The following is a 13,609-nucleotide window of genomic DNA, read 5'->3' on the forward strand; positions in this document are numbered from 1 at the left end:
ATAAACTATATTAATTAATTTCCTAATATTAAAAGATGAATAACGATTTTTAATAAATCCAGTCTGGTCAACAGAGATTATTTGAAGTAATATGTTCTCCAATCTAGTTGCCAAAATTTTAGAAAAAATCTTAGAGTTAATATTCAGCAAGGATATGGGCCTATATGATGCACATTCAATAGGATCTTTATCTTTTTTTAAGAATTAGGGAAATAGAGGCTTTGTAAAAAGATTGTGGTAGCTTACCTCTGGTTAATGTCTCCTTAAAAATTTTACATAACCAAGGAGAGAGTATAGTAGAAAAGGATTTTAAAAATTCTACTGTGTAACCATTCGGACCAGGTGCTTTACCTGAATTCATCGAAAAAATAGCCTCTTTTATTTCTTCTTCTGTAACAGATACATCTAATATTAAACATTCATTGGATGATAATTTCAGAATATTCAGTTTCCTTAAAAATTCATGCACTATAGTAGGGTCATCAGGGGATTCTGATTGATATAGAGAATTGTAAAATTCTGAAAAGATTTGTTTATCTCATCATGATCAACTGTCAGTGTACCATCCCATTTATGAATCTTGATAATCTGGCGTTTGGCCGAAGCAATTTTCAATTGATTAGCCATAATTTACCGGATTTATCACCATGAATATAAAACTGGGTCCTGGTTTTACTTAATTGATTTTCAATCGAAGAGGTTAATAATAGACTATGCTCCAGTTGAAGTTCAACTCTCTTTTTATAAAGCTCCTTACTAGAAGCCATAGAATATTTCTCATCAATTTCTTTAATCTTGTCAACCAGCATAAGTATTTCACAATTGATTCGTTTTTTCACACCAGCAGAATATGAAATAATTTGTCCACGAATATATGCTTTAAAAGTGTCCCATAATATCCCTTTGGAAATTTCTTCTGTAACGCTTGTTGAAAAGAAAAAATCAATCTGTTGTCTAATAAGATTGACAAAGTTTGAGTCCTGAAGTAGAGTAGAATTGAACCACCATTGTCTAGCACTAGAAAATGTATCCGTTATCTTCATAGATAGTTTCAAAGGCGCATGGTCGGAGATGGCAATGGAATCATAGTTACAGTCAATAATGGATGGAATTAAATGATAATCAATGAAGAAATAGTCAATTCTAGACTAATTATGATATACATGAGGAAAGTATGAAAATCCCTTATCCTTATAAAATAGAAATCTTCAAATTTCAGAAACTCTGGAATCAACCATAAAGGAATTGATAAAAGAAGCCAATTTGTTTGGAAGTGCCTGGTTAGACATAGATCTATCAATTGAAGGATTTAAACAACAGATAAAATCCCCACCCATTATCGACATATAGTAATTTAAATTAGGAAGGGATGTAAATAAGCACTTAAAAATTCAGGATAATCAACATTTGGAGCATAAACATTAACCGTAACAACTTTTTTGTTAAAAAGTAAGCCAATAATTATCAAAAATCTACCATTCAGATCTGAAATTGTTTCATAATGAACAAATGAGGTTGAAGAATCTATAAAAATAGAAACTCCTTTTACTTTAGCTTGAGAATTCGAATGGAACTATTGGTCCTTCCAAAACCTAAAGAAATGCTGATTATCCTCTTTCCTCACATGAGTTTATTGGGCAAAGTAGTTCCATTAATTTCCCCCTGTGGTATTTTTTTTTTTGCATGCAGGGAGTAGTTTTAATCTGCCTGAGGAGAATTGATATTGACCATCATGGAACAGGATTTTTATCTCTGGTCACTTGCACTGAGTACGCATTTTAGCAGCATCTGCCCAATAGATTCTGCTTTAGGAATTGAATTAATTTGAATGAGCCATGACTTATTACTTTGCCATCTCTATAAGTAAAGTGCTTAAGTTGCACAGCCCGGAAATTGTGTGAAATTAGCCTACATCCATTACCTGATCTGCACGGAGCATATCAGCTTTATACTGTCACTTATTTATTTGATTCATGAGTGGAGTCAGCATGAACAACACCGTGTATTGGCTTTTTATACCAGTAGAGAGCTCAATTTCAGTATCACTTAAAGCCAGTTTTCACTCCCAAAACCCAGTCTGCACTTAATATCGGAGAAGTGCAAGGAAAGTTTGGTGTGGAAGGTGCTATGAAACTCATTGAAACAGGTCAAGGTTAAAGAATGGAACAATTCACAGAGGAGTGGCTCCATGATGTTTTGTATTGCACCTGTGAAAGAATACACTATGATTGTCATGGACTTTATTAAAACAGCTATAGACAACTGTAGCCCACTAAAACCATTCAGTCTTCCCCAGCCAGGAACCCTGGAGGAAGCATGAGATCCACAATCTGTTGCATCCGGCCCAGATGGGGAAGCTGGCCAAGTACTAAAGATATGTGCTGATCAACTGGCTGGAGTGTTCACTGAGATCCTTAACTTCTCACTTTTGCAGTCTGAGGTAGCCACTTGCTTCAGGAAAAATTCACTTATACTGCTGCCTAAGAATGAGGTAACCTGCCTTATTGATTATAGTCTAGTAGCATTTACATCCACGGTGATGAAGTGTTTTGAGAGGCTCGTGATGAAACATATCATGTCCTGCCTGAGAAGTGACTTGGATGCACTCCAATTAGCCTACCAGCGCAAAAGGTTCACAGTAGGGGCTATCTTATTGGCTCTTCACTCAACCCTGTAACATCTAGATAGCAAAGATGCATACATCAGAGCACTTTATTGACTACAGCTTGGAATTCATTACCATTATCTCCTCAAAACTAATAATGCGGCTTCAAGATCTTGGCCTCAGTATTTCCTTGTGCAATTGGATCCTCAATTTCCTCACTTGCAGACTCCAGTTTGGATTGGCAACATTTCCATAAGCAGAATTACCCCATTTGGGTGAATGTGTCTATTCCACCATTCAGTCATGGCTGATCAATTTTTTTCCTCCTCAACCCTTTTCCCCGGCCTTCTCCCGGTAACCTTTGGTGCTGTGTCCAATCAAGAACCTATCAATCTCTACATTAAATGCACTCAATGATCTGGCCTCTATAGCTGCCTATGGTAACAAATTCTACAAATTCACCATCCCCTAGCTGAAGAAATTTTTCTGCTTCTCTCTTTTAAATGGAAGCCCCTCTCTCCTGAAGATGTGCCCTCTTCTCCTAGACTCCCCCACCATGGGAAACATCCTTTCCACATCTACTCTGTCTATGCCTTTCAACATTCAAAAGGTTTCAATGAGATCACCCCTCATCCTTCTAATTCCAGCAAGTACAGATCTACAGCTATCAAATGTTCCTTGTATAACCCTTTCATTCCTGAAATCATTCTTGTAAACCACCTCTGGGCCCTCTCCAATTCCAGCACATCTTTTCTTAGATGAAGAGCCCAAAACCATACACAATACACAAGGTGAGGCCTCATCAGTGCCTTTTAAAGTGTCAGTATTACATCCCTGCTCTTATATTCCAGACCTCTTGTAATGAATGCTAACATTGCATTTGCCTTCCTCACCATCTCTTCAAGTTAACTTTTAGGGTGTTCTGCACAAGGACTCTCAAATCCCTTTGCATCCCAGATTTTTGGATTTTCTCCCCGTTTAGAAAATAGTCTGGACATTTATTTTTACTAACAAAATGCATGACCATACATTTTCCAACATTATATTTCATTTGCCACTTTCTTGCCCATTCTCCCTATCTGTCTCAGTCCTTCTGTAGCCTACCTGTTTCCTCAATACTACCTGTCCCTCCACCAATCTTTATATCATCTGTAAATTTGGCATCAAAGCTCTCTACTTCATCATCTAAATCATTGATATACAGCATAACAAGATGTGGTCCTCACACTGACCCCCGCGGAACACTACTACTGGAAGCCAACCACATTAGTATCCTTTTATTCCCTCTCACTGTCTCCTATCAATCAGCCAATGCTCTAACCATACCAGTAACTTCCCTGGAATACCATGGATTCTTAACTTGGTAAGCAGCCTCATGTGTGGCACCTTATCATAGGCCTTCTGAAAGTCCAAATATACAACATCCACTGTGGCCCCTTTACCTATCCTATTTGCAATCTCCTCAAAGAATTTGAACAGGTTCGTCAGGCAAGATTTTCCCTTAAGGAGACCATGCTGATCATTTCCTCCACAATCTCCATCAGCATCAGTGCACCACAAAGCTGTGTACATAGCTCTCTCAATTAATAGGCTCTTGAACCAAATGGGATAACTTCATTCATCTTCACTTGCCCAATCATCGAAAAGTTTCCATAACCCATGGATTCACTTTCAATTACTCTTCATCTCATATTCTCAATATTTATTGCTTATTTAATTATTACTATTATTTATTCTTTTGTATTTGCAGTTTGCTGTCTTTTGCACACTGGTTGAACACCCAAATTGGTGTGGTCTTTCATTGATTCTATTATGGATTTATTGCATATGCCTGCAAGAAAATGAATCTCAGGGTTGTTTATGGTAACATAAGAGTACTTGGTTAATAAATTTACTTGGAACTTTGTGATGCAAAGTAGAAGAGATGTCCTGTCTCCACGACAGGCTAGGAAGCTTACATCTGCAAGTGGAGTCAGAGAAAACTATTGTGACCATTAGAGTCAAGTGTCAAACCCCTAGGACATGGATGAAATATCATAAGACTTTCTGTGGCCTCATACCCATGTTCCACTGAATTCACTAGTAGTGTCCGACACTTCTGAATACACAGCATAGTTCTCTGCACCAATTTTGTTAATCAAAACCTACACCTAATATTGTTAAGCATCAGCACACCCTTCTGGCATTTTTGCCGCCCACATTAAATTAGTGGCAGAAATTTCCAGTTTCAACCGTTCCAGCAGAAACCACTCAACATCTATAGGTTAGATTTTGCATGCAGGCTACGCCTTCTGCAGCTATTCCCCTCTTGCACCTACTGCAGAAAAATGCTATTTCCTTTTCTCAGTTCCTTTGTCTCCACTGCATCGGTTCCCAGGATGAAGCTTTCCATCAAAGGTGTCCTTTTCTTCAAAGAATGGGGCTTTCTTCCTCCACGATTAATGCTACCATCACCCAGATCTCCTCTATGTCCCGGATATCCATACTCACCCCATCTTCCCGTCTCCTTAACAGGGACAGAGTTCCTCTTGCCCTCACCTACCACCCCATGAGCCTCCAAATCCAACACATCATTCTCTGCAACCTCTGCCATCTTCACTGGGATTCTACAACCAAACACATCTTTACCTCCTCCCCACTCTCTGCTTTCCACATGGTTCACATCGTCCACGATTCCCTTGACTATTCGTCCCTCACCACTAATCTCCCTCCTGGAACATATCCCTGCTGTACTTGCCCATTTACCACCTCCCTTAGCTCCATTCAGGGCCCCAAGCAGGTCCTTCAGATGAGGCAACAGTTCAACTGCTAATCCATTGGGGTTATCTATTGTACCTGGTGCTCCCAATGCAACCTCCTCTACATTGCTGAGATCAAAATTAAATTGAGACTTCGCTTTGTCAAGCACCTCCTCTCCATCACCAAAAGTGGAATTTCCCCCAATTACAACCATTTAATTCATATCCCCATTCTATTATGGTGATCCATGGCATCCTGTGTTACCGCAATGAGGACACTCTCAGGGTGGAGTAGCAACACTTCATATTACAGACAGGTAGCCTCCAACCTGATGGCCATTTTTTCCCTCCAACTTCCCTCTTCTCCTATTCCCACACAGGCATCTCATCTCTTCTACTCATACCTCCCACTTCCCTTTCTCCCATGGTTCACTCTCCTCTTCTATTAGATGCCACCTTCTCCTATCTTTCCCACCCATCCATCTCCTAGCAAGCACCTCCTAGCTAATCCTTCTTACCCTCTCCCCATCTTTTTATTCTGGCTTCTTCCCCCTTCCTTTTCAGTCCTGAAGAAGGTTCACAGCTCGTAATGTCAACTGTTTATTTATTTCCAGCAATTTGTGTGTGTTGTACTGGATTTCCAGTATCAGCAAAATCTCGTGTTTATAAGGTGCACCTACTTTCCTGTTGCAAACACAAGGACTACTGCCATCTGGCCTGTAACTATTGGTATGCAAAGGAGCTTGCAAATTCATCAAGGAGTTCACCAAAACACAACTATGTTTCCTAAGACATTGCCATGGAGTAAATGGCTGTGCAATCCATGTGCATTAACCTGTTGTCGTCTCTGTACATGTGCTGTTACCTGTGACCTATTTAACCTAGAATTTTGACACTCGTGGTAATAGATATATTCTAGGACTACAAATAGCCTATCATCCTCTTAAGGCCATCCAGAATCTCCTCCTCTGAAAGACAGAAAACTTACAGCCACATGGGAAGATTTGTTTTAAAGACACTGCAACAGGAAAAAAAAGCATAGGGAAGAGTGGAATGAGGAAATGTATAAACTGATTAATTTGTTTTTCTTATTCAGTTTAATCTTCATTTGCTTAGAAGCTGCTTGGGCTAGCTATTTTACCCTGGCTATTTTTTTTTTGCATGGAAAAATAATTATAATCATGGGATGGTTAATTGTGGTGAAAGGGTAATTGGGACTATGTTTATTGACATTGTGGTTGAATGGGTTGACCGAAGATGGAGCAGTTGAAAAGTAACTGATTCAGTTGCCTCATAAACATGAGAAAGTCTGCAGATGCTGGACATCCAAAGCAACACACACAGAATGCTAGAGGAACTCAGCAAATCAGGCAGCATCTGTGCAAATGAATAACATGTAACGTTTTGTGCCAAGACCCTTCTTCAGGAGTGGAAAGGAAGGGGGGAGACAACAGAATAAAAAATGTGGGGGAAGAGGAAAGATTGGCTAAATATTTTAATTCTGATTCCCATTCTGTTTTTACATGTCAGTCCATGGCCTCCTCTTGTCCCAAGAAGAGGCCACCCTCAGGGTGGAGGAGCAATACTTTATATTCTGTTTGGGTAGCCTCCAACCTGATGGCATGAATATCAATTTCTCCTTCCAGTAAAAAAAATCCTTTCCCTTCATCTCTTCTTCTATTCCCAATCTGGCCTCTTACCTCTTCTCAGCTGCCTATCACCTCTTCCTGGATCCCCTCCTCCTTCCATCTCTCCTATGGTCCAATCTCTTCTCCTATCAGAATCCTTCCTCACCAGTTCTTTCCTACCCACCAGGGTTCACCTATCAGCTTCCAGCTATCCTCCCTCCCCCCAACCTTTTTATTCTGGTGTATTCCCCCTTCTTTTCCAGTGTTTTATCCATGGAATGACAAACTGGATTGTGTGCAAGTGTGCGAATGTTCGCCTGCAGACTGCTGAGAATTGCTTGTTCTTGCTGATGACATCCAAACATCATCAATTTACAGAACATGTCGCTCAGGGACTTGGGCGATATATATATTTTTTGTATGATCGTATGTTTACTTGCAATCTTACATGCGCTATATGTAACTCGATACTGACTATTGATACTGGGTTTTACATCTTGGCCCTGGAGGAACACTGTTTCTTTTTGATGTATTCATGTATGGTTGACTGACAATTAAACATAAACTTGAACTTGCATGCTTGAGAGTTAAATCCACCAAGTCCTTCAGAAGATCAGGAAATTGCAAGTTCATTAAGATAGTTCAAAAGTATGTTGCTTAAAGGGAAATCACAGGCTACAGATTTCAGTGAGAGTAATTCAGAAGGAGCATAGTTAGAAGTTTTTTTTAAGCAGCCCACAACATGTCGTCGTGGTTCACCAGTGCCATTTTGGCCAATACCCACGTGACTCATTTTCCAAAGCATATCTGTAGCTCTTTCTTGTTTGTATCAGTGATTTTCCCTTTCTCTTTGCCTGTCTCTGCCTGCCTTCTCAGAATCACTTTATTACCGGTTTATGAAACATACCAGAAATGATTATAGTTCAGTGCCAAGCATAAAACACAGGACAATATCATAGCAGACAGCACAACAGCAACCAACAATTTACAAGACAATAGTGCAAACAGCCATGAGCAATCAACAATTAGTAGAAAGGTCACGTGCAAACGTCAATAATCAAATTCAAATAACAGACACAATCATTCAATTTAAACAGAACAAGAAGGGCAGGAAAGACCATTTAACAAATATTCTGCAGAGACAGTTAGGGCATTGCACCTGAGTGAGTACTGTTGAGAAGCTGGATTGCTATAGCATAGAAGCTTTGGAGATGTCATGTAGTCCTGCTGGTGACAAACTTGTAGCATCTCCCTGATGCAGTTTTTTAAATGGGTGACATCTCTCTCTCTCTCTCTCTCTCTCTCTCTCTCTCTCTCTCTCTCTCTCTCTCTCTCTCTCCATGTCTGTCTCTATCTTTCTCTATCCTGCATATTCGAACTGTCCTACTCTCTCCATACAGTACATCAGTGTGCTTTCTCTGTTTTGTACATTAGTGATTCTCTGTCTGTATCCATGGTTCTGTCATTCTCTGTCCAAATATAATAAAACCAAAGGTAGAATATAGAGATAGACTCCTTCCCATGCAGCTGATGCTAAGCATCAAGCACACACTTTTATGCAATTTCTACCCTAATCCATTTTCTGCTCCATATCCCATCAATTCTATCTTCATTCATTGCAGGAGTCTCAGAAGCAGTGACTTGCAGCAATCAACTAGTTTTTAGGAAACTGAAACAAGCAGCATAAATCCATGGAGACAAGTGGAGAACATCCACACTTGCAATAGACAGCTTCAGAGGCCAGGACTGAATGTAGTTGCTGGAGCTGTGAATCAGCAGCTCTACCAGGTGCACTGTGCCACTATGCAACCCTGAAATTGTCTTAAGTTACAAAATTCCATTTTGTAATTAAAGCATATGATGGATAAACCAGACTGGCCAAAATTTATATGCTGAAACTTAATGCAAAACAGAGTCTATAAATAAAAATGCTTTGATTCGTAAAACAGGACTAGAAACACCTGATGAAGGGTCTCGGCCCGAAACATCAACAGTGCTTCTCCTCATAGATGCTGCCTGGCCTGCTGTGTTCCACCAGCATTTTGTGTGTGTTGCTAGAAACACCATTGATGTTTTGTTGAAACATCAAGATCATGTTCTCATGCTAACATTTGCTTAGTTATTTATTGTTCAGTCATTTTACAAAAGAAAGTCTGGACCTTTCAACTTCCACAGGATGGAAGAATACTTCAGGACAAAGAATTTGAAGTAAATCAGGCAAGTTTAATGTATTAGCAAAATGATTTGAACAGATAATCTGTACACAGAAAGGTTAGGTTCAGCGTGTTGTAGGAACTATGGACACTCATTGGAGCTTCCTCTTCTAATACTTGTTGAAAGAATTCTCAATGCGGCCTGAGGAATGTGGAATTTCAGAATATTGTTGTAGTTTCTACTACAAAATACGATGAAGAATCTTACATATCAAATTACTGCACTTCCTCTAACAGCTTTGAAAGTGGAAGTAACTGCAAATGCAATATATCAGAAATAAAAATGGAATAAAAATGCTGGATGCGTTTATTGTACATGTGCATTTCCAGTGGAGGGCATCACTTAAAGCCAACCTATACTGCCACAATCCAGTCTGCACCTCTTAATGAGGTGCAGCATGTAAAAATGGATCAGAAACTCATTCTAACAGATAAAGATTGATGAATGGAACAACCCGCAAAAGATTTAACAGCATGTTGACTGCTTGTGCAGTTAGGATAGGAGTGATTCCCTGTATTCACAGCTCGCCAAGAGAAAATGGATGTATGTCCTTTTTATCTTCTGAAGTTAAGTATTTTAAAACCTTATATTGCAGTACCAAGTGTCTCAATTAAGTATTTTTGTCTAAGGGTCGGTATATATTTGTCACAGCACTGATTAAAAAAGATTTAAAAACTAGCATAATTAAAAACTCAGATTTACCTGTATGGCCCACCATAAATCAATCCACTCCAAGCAAAGGATTAGAACATTTAACAGTGCACTATAGGAATAGGCTTGGTTACTACATTGCTGTGCCAAACTAATTATACTAGTAATTAAACAACTAACTAATGCATTCTACCATAACCCTCCATTCTCTGCATGTTCATTTGTGTATTTAAAAGCCTCTTAAATGGCTCTTATTTGCCTCCACCACCACCCCTGGCAATTCAATCCAGCACAAGATTGTGCAGCCAAATATATCGACCCCTTCATGTAAAATCAAAATCAAAGGCTGATCTTTGAAATATGCAAAATCAGATCTCAGAGATCACAATAACAAAAAAATAGAAGGCTCTTAGAATTCAGAGGGCCAAGCAGCATCTGTGGTGACAAATGTTGTACACTCATATCTGTTGGCTCCCAGTCCTGATGCAGGGTCTTGTCCTGAAACATCAATAAACACATTTTGTTTTCCCAGACACTGCTTGACCCTCTGACTTCTTCCATCATTCTGATTTTTGTTCCACATTCCATCATCTGTCCCCATAGTCACTATTCCCAGTTTCTGCAACAACTTTCCCTCTGCAACTGTGCTACAAGCTAACAAGTATATAAATTGAACAAAAGGTTAGATGCGACCAAAGAAATGACATAGCAGGGAAAGCTTTAGATTTCTCAATAACTGGGACTGCGTCTGAGGAAGGTGGAATCTGTGCAAGGTGCATCTAAACCAGAATGAGTATAATATCATTTTAGGGAAGCTTGCTATAACTTTTGGAGAAGATTTAAACTATGTTCTCCTGATCCTAAGACCCCATTGAACATTGGCAATATGGAATACTGCAAGTTCAGTTCACTGGTTCATTGGCAAGATTCATAGCGTTGTGAAGCTGCGTTGTCGTGACTATGGAAGGACTAGGCTCTTGGGCTGCAGGGTCGCCTGTTGCAGCAACCTGGCAGAGGAGATGCCAAGCCAGTGCGGGAGAAAGCAGAGGCCTCTGTGGGTGTGCTGAAGTCTGTGGTGGGTTGGGGGATGGACCCTCCATTTGGTGCTATTCAGGGAGTTATGCTACACCTCTTGTGAATGTTTTCTGTTATCACAACCGCATTTGCTATGTGCTCTGTGTTGCTGGTAGTATGTTTTGCACCTTGGTGCCGGAGGAATGCTGTTTGGCTTAGCTATATTTATGAATGGTTGAATGATAATTCAATCTGAACTTGAAGTTGGCAAAGTAATGTGGCAAAAGGGTGATGTACACTAAAGTGGTGAAATATACAAGGAAAAACAGAGTCAATCCACCAGACAGAGCTGCATAAGGCCAGCGGGAGGAATGCAAAAATAAACTGAATTTATTTGCATGTAAGGAGAATGTCTAGTAAATGAACCAAGAACGTTAAATATTATGGTATTAAAATATTATTACTATCACAGAAACATTGTGAAAGGAGGGAGGACCTGATAACTCAAAATTCCAAGGTATACATTTCACAGGCATAACTAGGAGGTGGTATAAAAGAGGAGGTGGCATTGCAACATCAATTAATGAATTAATTAATTACTGTAGTAATAAGTGAAGATCTTCAAAATTTTTCAAACAAGGTCAGATGTATGGAGCTTAAAAACAGATGTATGGGAAATCTATTGATAGTGGTATTTTTTAGGCCTGTTAATAGTTAGGGGAAGCTGGATGAACTGATATATAGGGAAATCACAAAAAAAGTGTAAAATAATAGGGTGTAGTAGGGCATTTAAACTTTTCCACTAATGATTGAAGGTGTCCGTACTGTGACAGTCTTAGGTGGGGTGAAATTATTGAAGAGCCTCTGGTTTTGAGACAGAATGATTAAGGGGATTAGAGAAGGGCATTCCTGGACTGAAGTTTAGGGAATATAGTTAGACAAGTGGCTGGAGAGTCAGTGAATAGTATTTTGGAGATATAGTGACTACAACACTATGTTTCAAGGCAGTTGTGAAAAAGATAAGGATGGATTGCTTATTCAAGTCTTGAACTGATTGAATAGGTCAATTCTCAAGCATGTTCTACTGCTGAACAAGATGGTGGCTAATCCGAATGCAATCTTAACTCCACATTCCATTCTACCCTCAGTAACCTTTTAGTCCCTTGTCTCTCAAAAATCTAACTACTTTTGCCTTAAGATTATTTAAGGACTCTGCTTCCTCTGCCTTTAAAAGTTTCGAAGATTTATGACATTCAGAGAGAAAACAAAATCACCTCGGCTCGGTCTTAAATGGGCAATCACTGGCTTTAAGGAGGTATCACTGTTTAAAAATAGAAGTAAATGTATTATCAAAGTACATACATGTCACCATATAAAACCCTGAGATACATTTTCTTGCAGACATACACAATAACCATAATAGAATCAATGAAAGACCACACCAACTTGGATGTTCAACTAGTGTGCTAAGGACATAAATAATAATCATAAATAAATAAGCAATAAGTAGCGAGAACATGAGATGAAGAGTCCTTGAAAGTGAGTCTGTAGGTTGTAGGAACATATCATTGGGGCAAGTGAAGTTAATCCACTTTGGTTGAGGGGTGATAATTCTTCCTGAACATGGTGGAGTGAGTCCTGAGGCTCTCGTACCTGCTTACTGATGGCTGCAATAAGAAGAGAGCATGTCCTGGGTGGTGGAAGTCCCTAATGATGGATGCTGCTTTCCTGCAACAATGCTTCATGTCGAGGTGCTCAAGGGTGCGGAGGGCTTTACCTGTGATAGACTGGACTATATTCACTACTTTTTGTAGTATTTTCCGTTCAAGGGTGTTGGTAATTTCCATGCCAGACTGTGATGCGGCCAGTCAACATTCTCTCCAAGATCCTCTACAAGATGAAATGTCCTCTCCGCATCGATTCTGTCAAAATCCTTCAAGATCTTACAAATATTAGATCTAGGTATACATTAAAAAAAACAAAGCTTTGCTTGTATTAGAGGTGTCTGTGTTTCTGTTCTCACTCTCCTTGCTGAACGTGTATGTAGATATGTTGGCACTGGAAAAGTTCAAACATAGCTTCAATGGCACACAGCCTAGGCTCACATGAATGTCTCCTAAACAGCACCAGCTTTACAGTTCTACGTGGAGCAACAAAAAGAGACGGTATAAAGTTATGAAGAGCAGCCTTGCACTACAAATTGATTCAGTACTGCTGTACTAGGGAGGAGGAATATGAGCAGGATTTCTTTTCCCAAGCTATCAACAACTTTGCTACAAAGTGCACTATGACGGTGCTGCAGTGTCGTGATCCCCATGATCAAAAAGCATACCAATATTCTTAAACTCTTTAAATCAGGAATGTGCTAGTCAATGTGATCTTGAAGCACAGTCTTTGACTATTGAAAACAGTGAAAGACAAAAGCATCAAATCAAAATTAAAAGCAAGGAAATACCATACCTAACAACGTTAACTACAAGGTTACTGCGAGACATTTCTCTTAACTACCACCGAAAGCAATTCGGCTGCTTTGTTGCTTAGAGCCTAAATGAAGTAATAAACAAAGTTTGAAGCAACTCACTTATTAACTTCAGGAACAATAACAGGAACTCAGTTGTAAAATCCAGATACGATCCTTGGCCTTCTACCTTGCTGCTTTGTGTTCCTTCATTGTTTCTGGTGTTTTAGATCACCTGCCCTTCTATGAAAATCACAGGCTGTTAAAGACACCAGACTAGCTTTTCTTCCTGTGATATGGA

At 39.4% G+C, this 13,609-nt stretch overlaps 1 protein-coding gene across 1 annotated transcript in view; it reads right to left on the bottom strand.

The window, feature by feature from the left end:
• syt8 (synaptotagmin VIII) overlaps nucleotides 1-13,609 on the bottom strand; it is a 79,722-nt gene extending 66,113 nt beyond the window's left edge. The window contains exon 1 of the mRNA XM_073049462.1: nucleotides 13,432-13,609. The gene's annotated coding sequence lies outside the window, so the exon portion shown is untranslated. The remainder of the gene's footprint in view (nucleotides 1-13,431) is intronic.

The sequence above is a fragment of the Hemitrygon akajei genome, chromosome 6 (genome assembly GCF_048418815.1).
Source record: "Hemitrygon akajei chromosome 6, sHemAka1.3, whole genome shotgun sequence".
Classification (NCBI taxonomy): Eukaryota; Metazoa; Chordata; class Chondrichthyes; order Myliobatiformes; family Dasyatidae; genus Hemitrygon; species Hemitrygon akajei.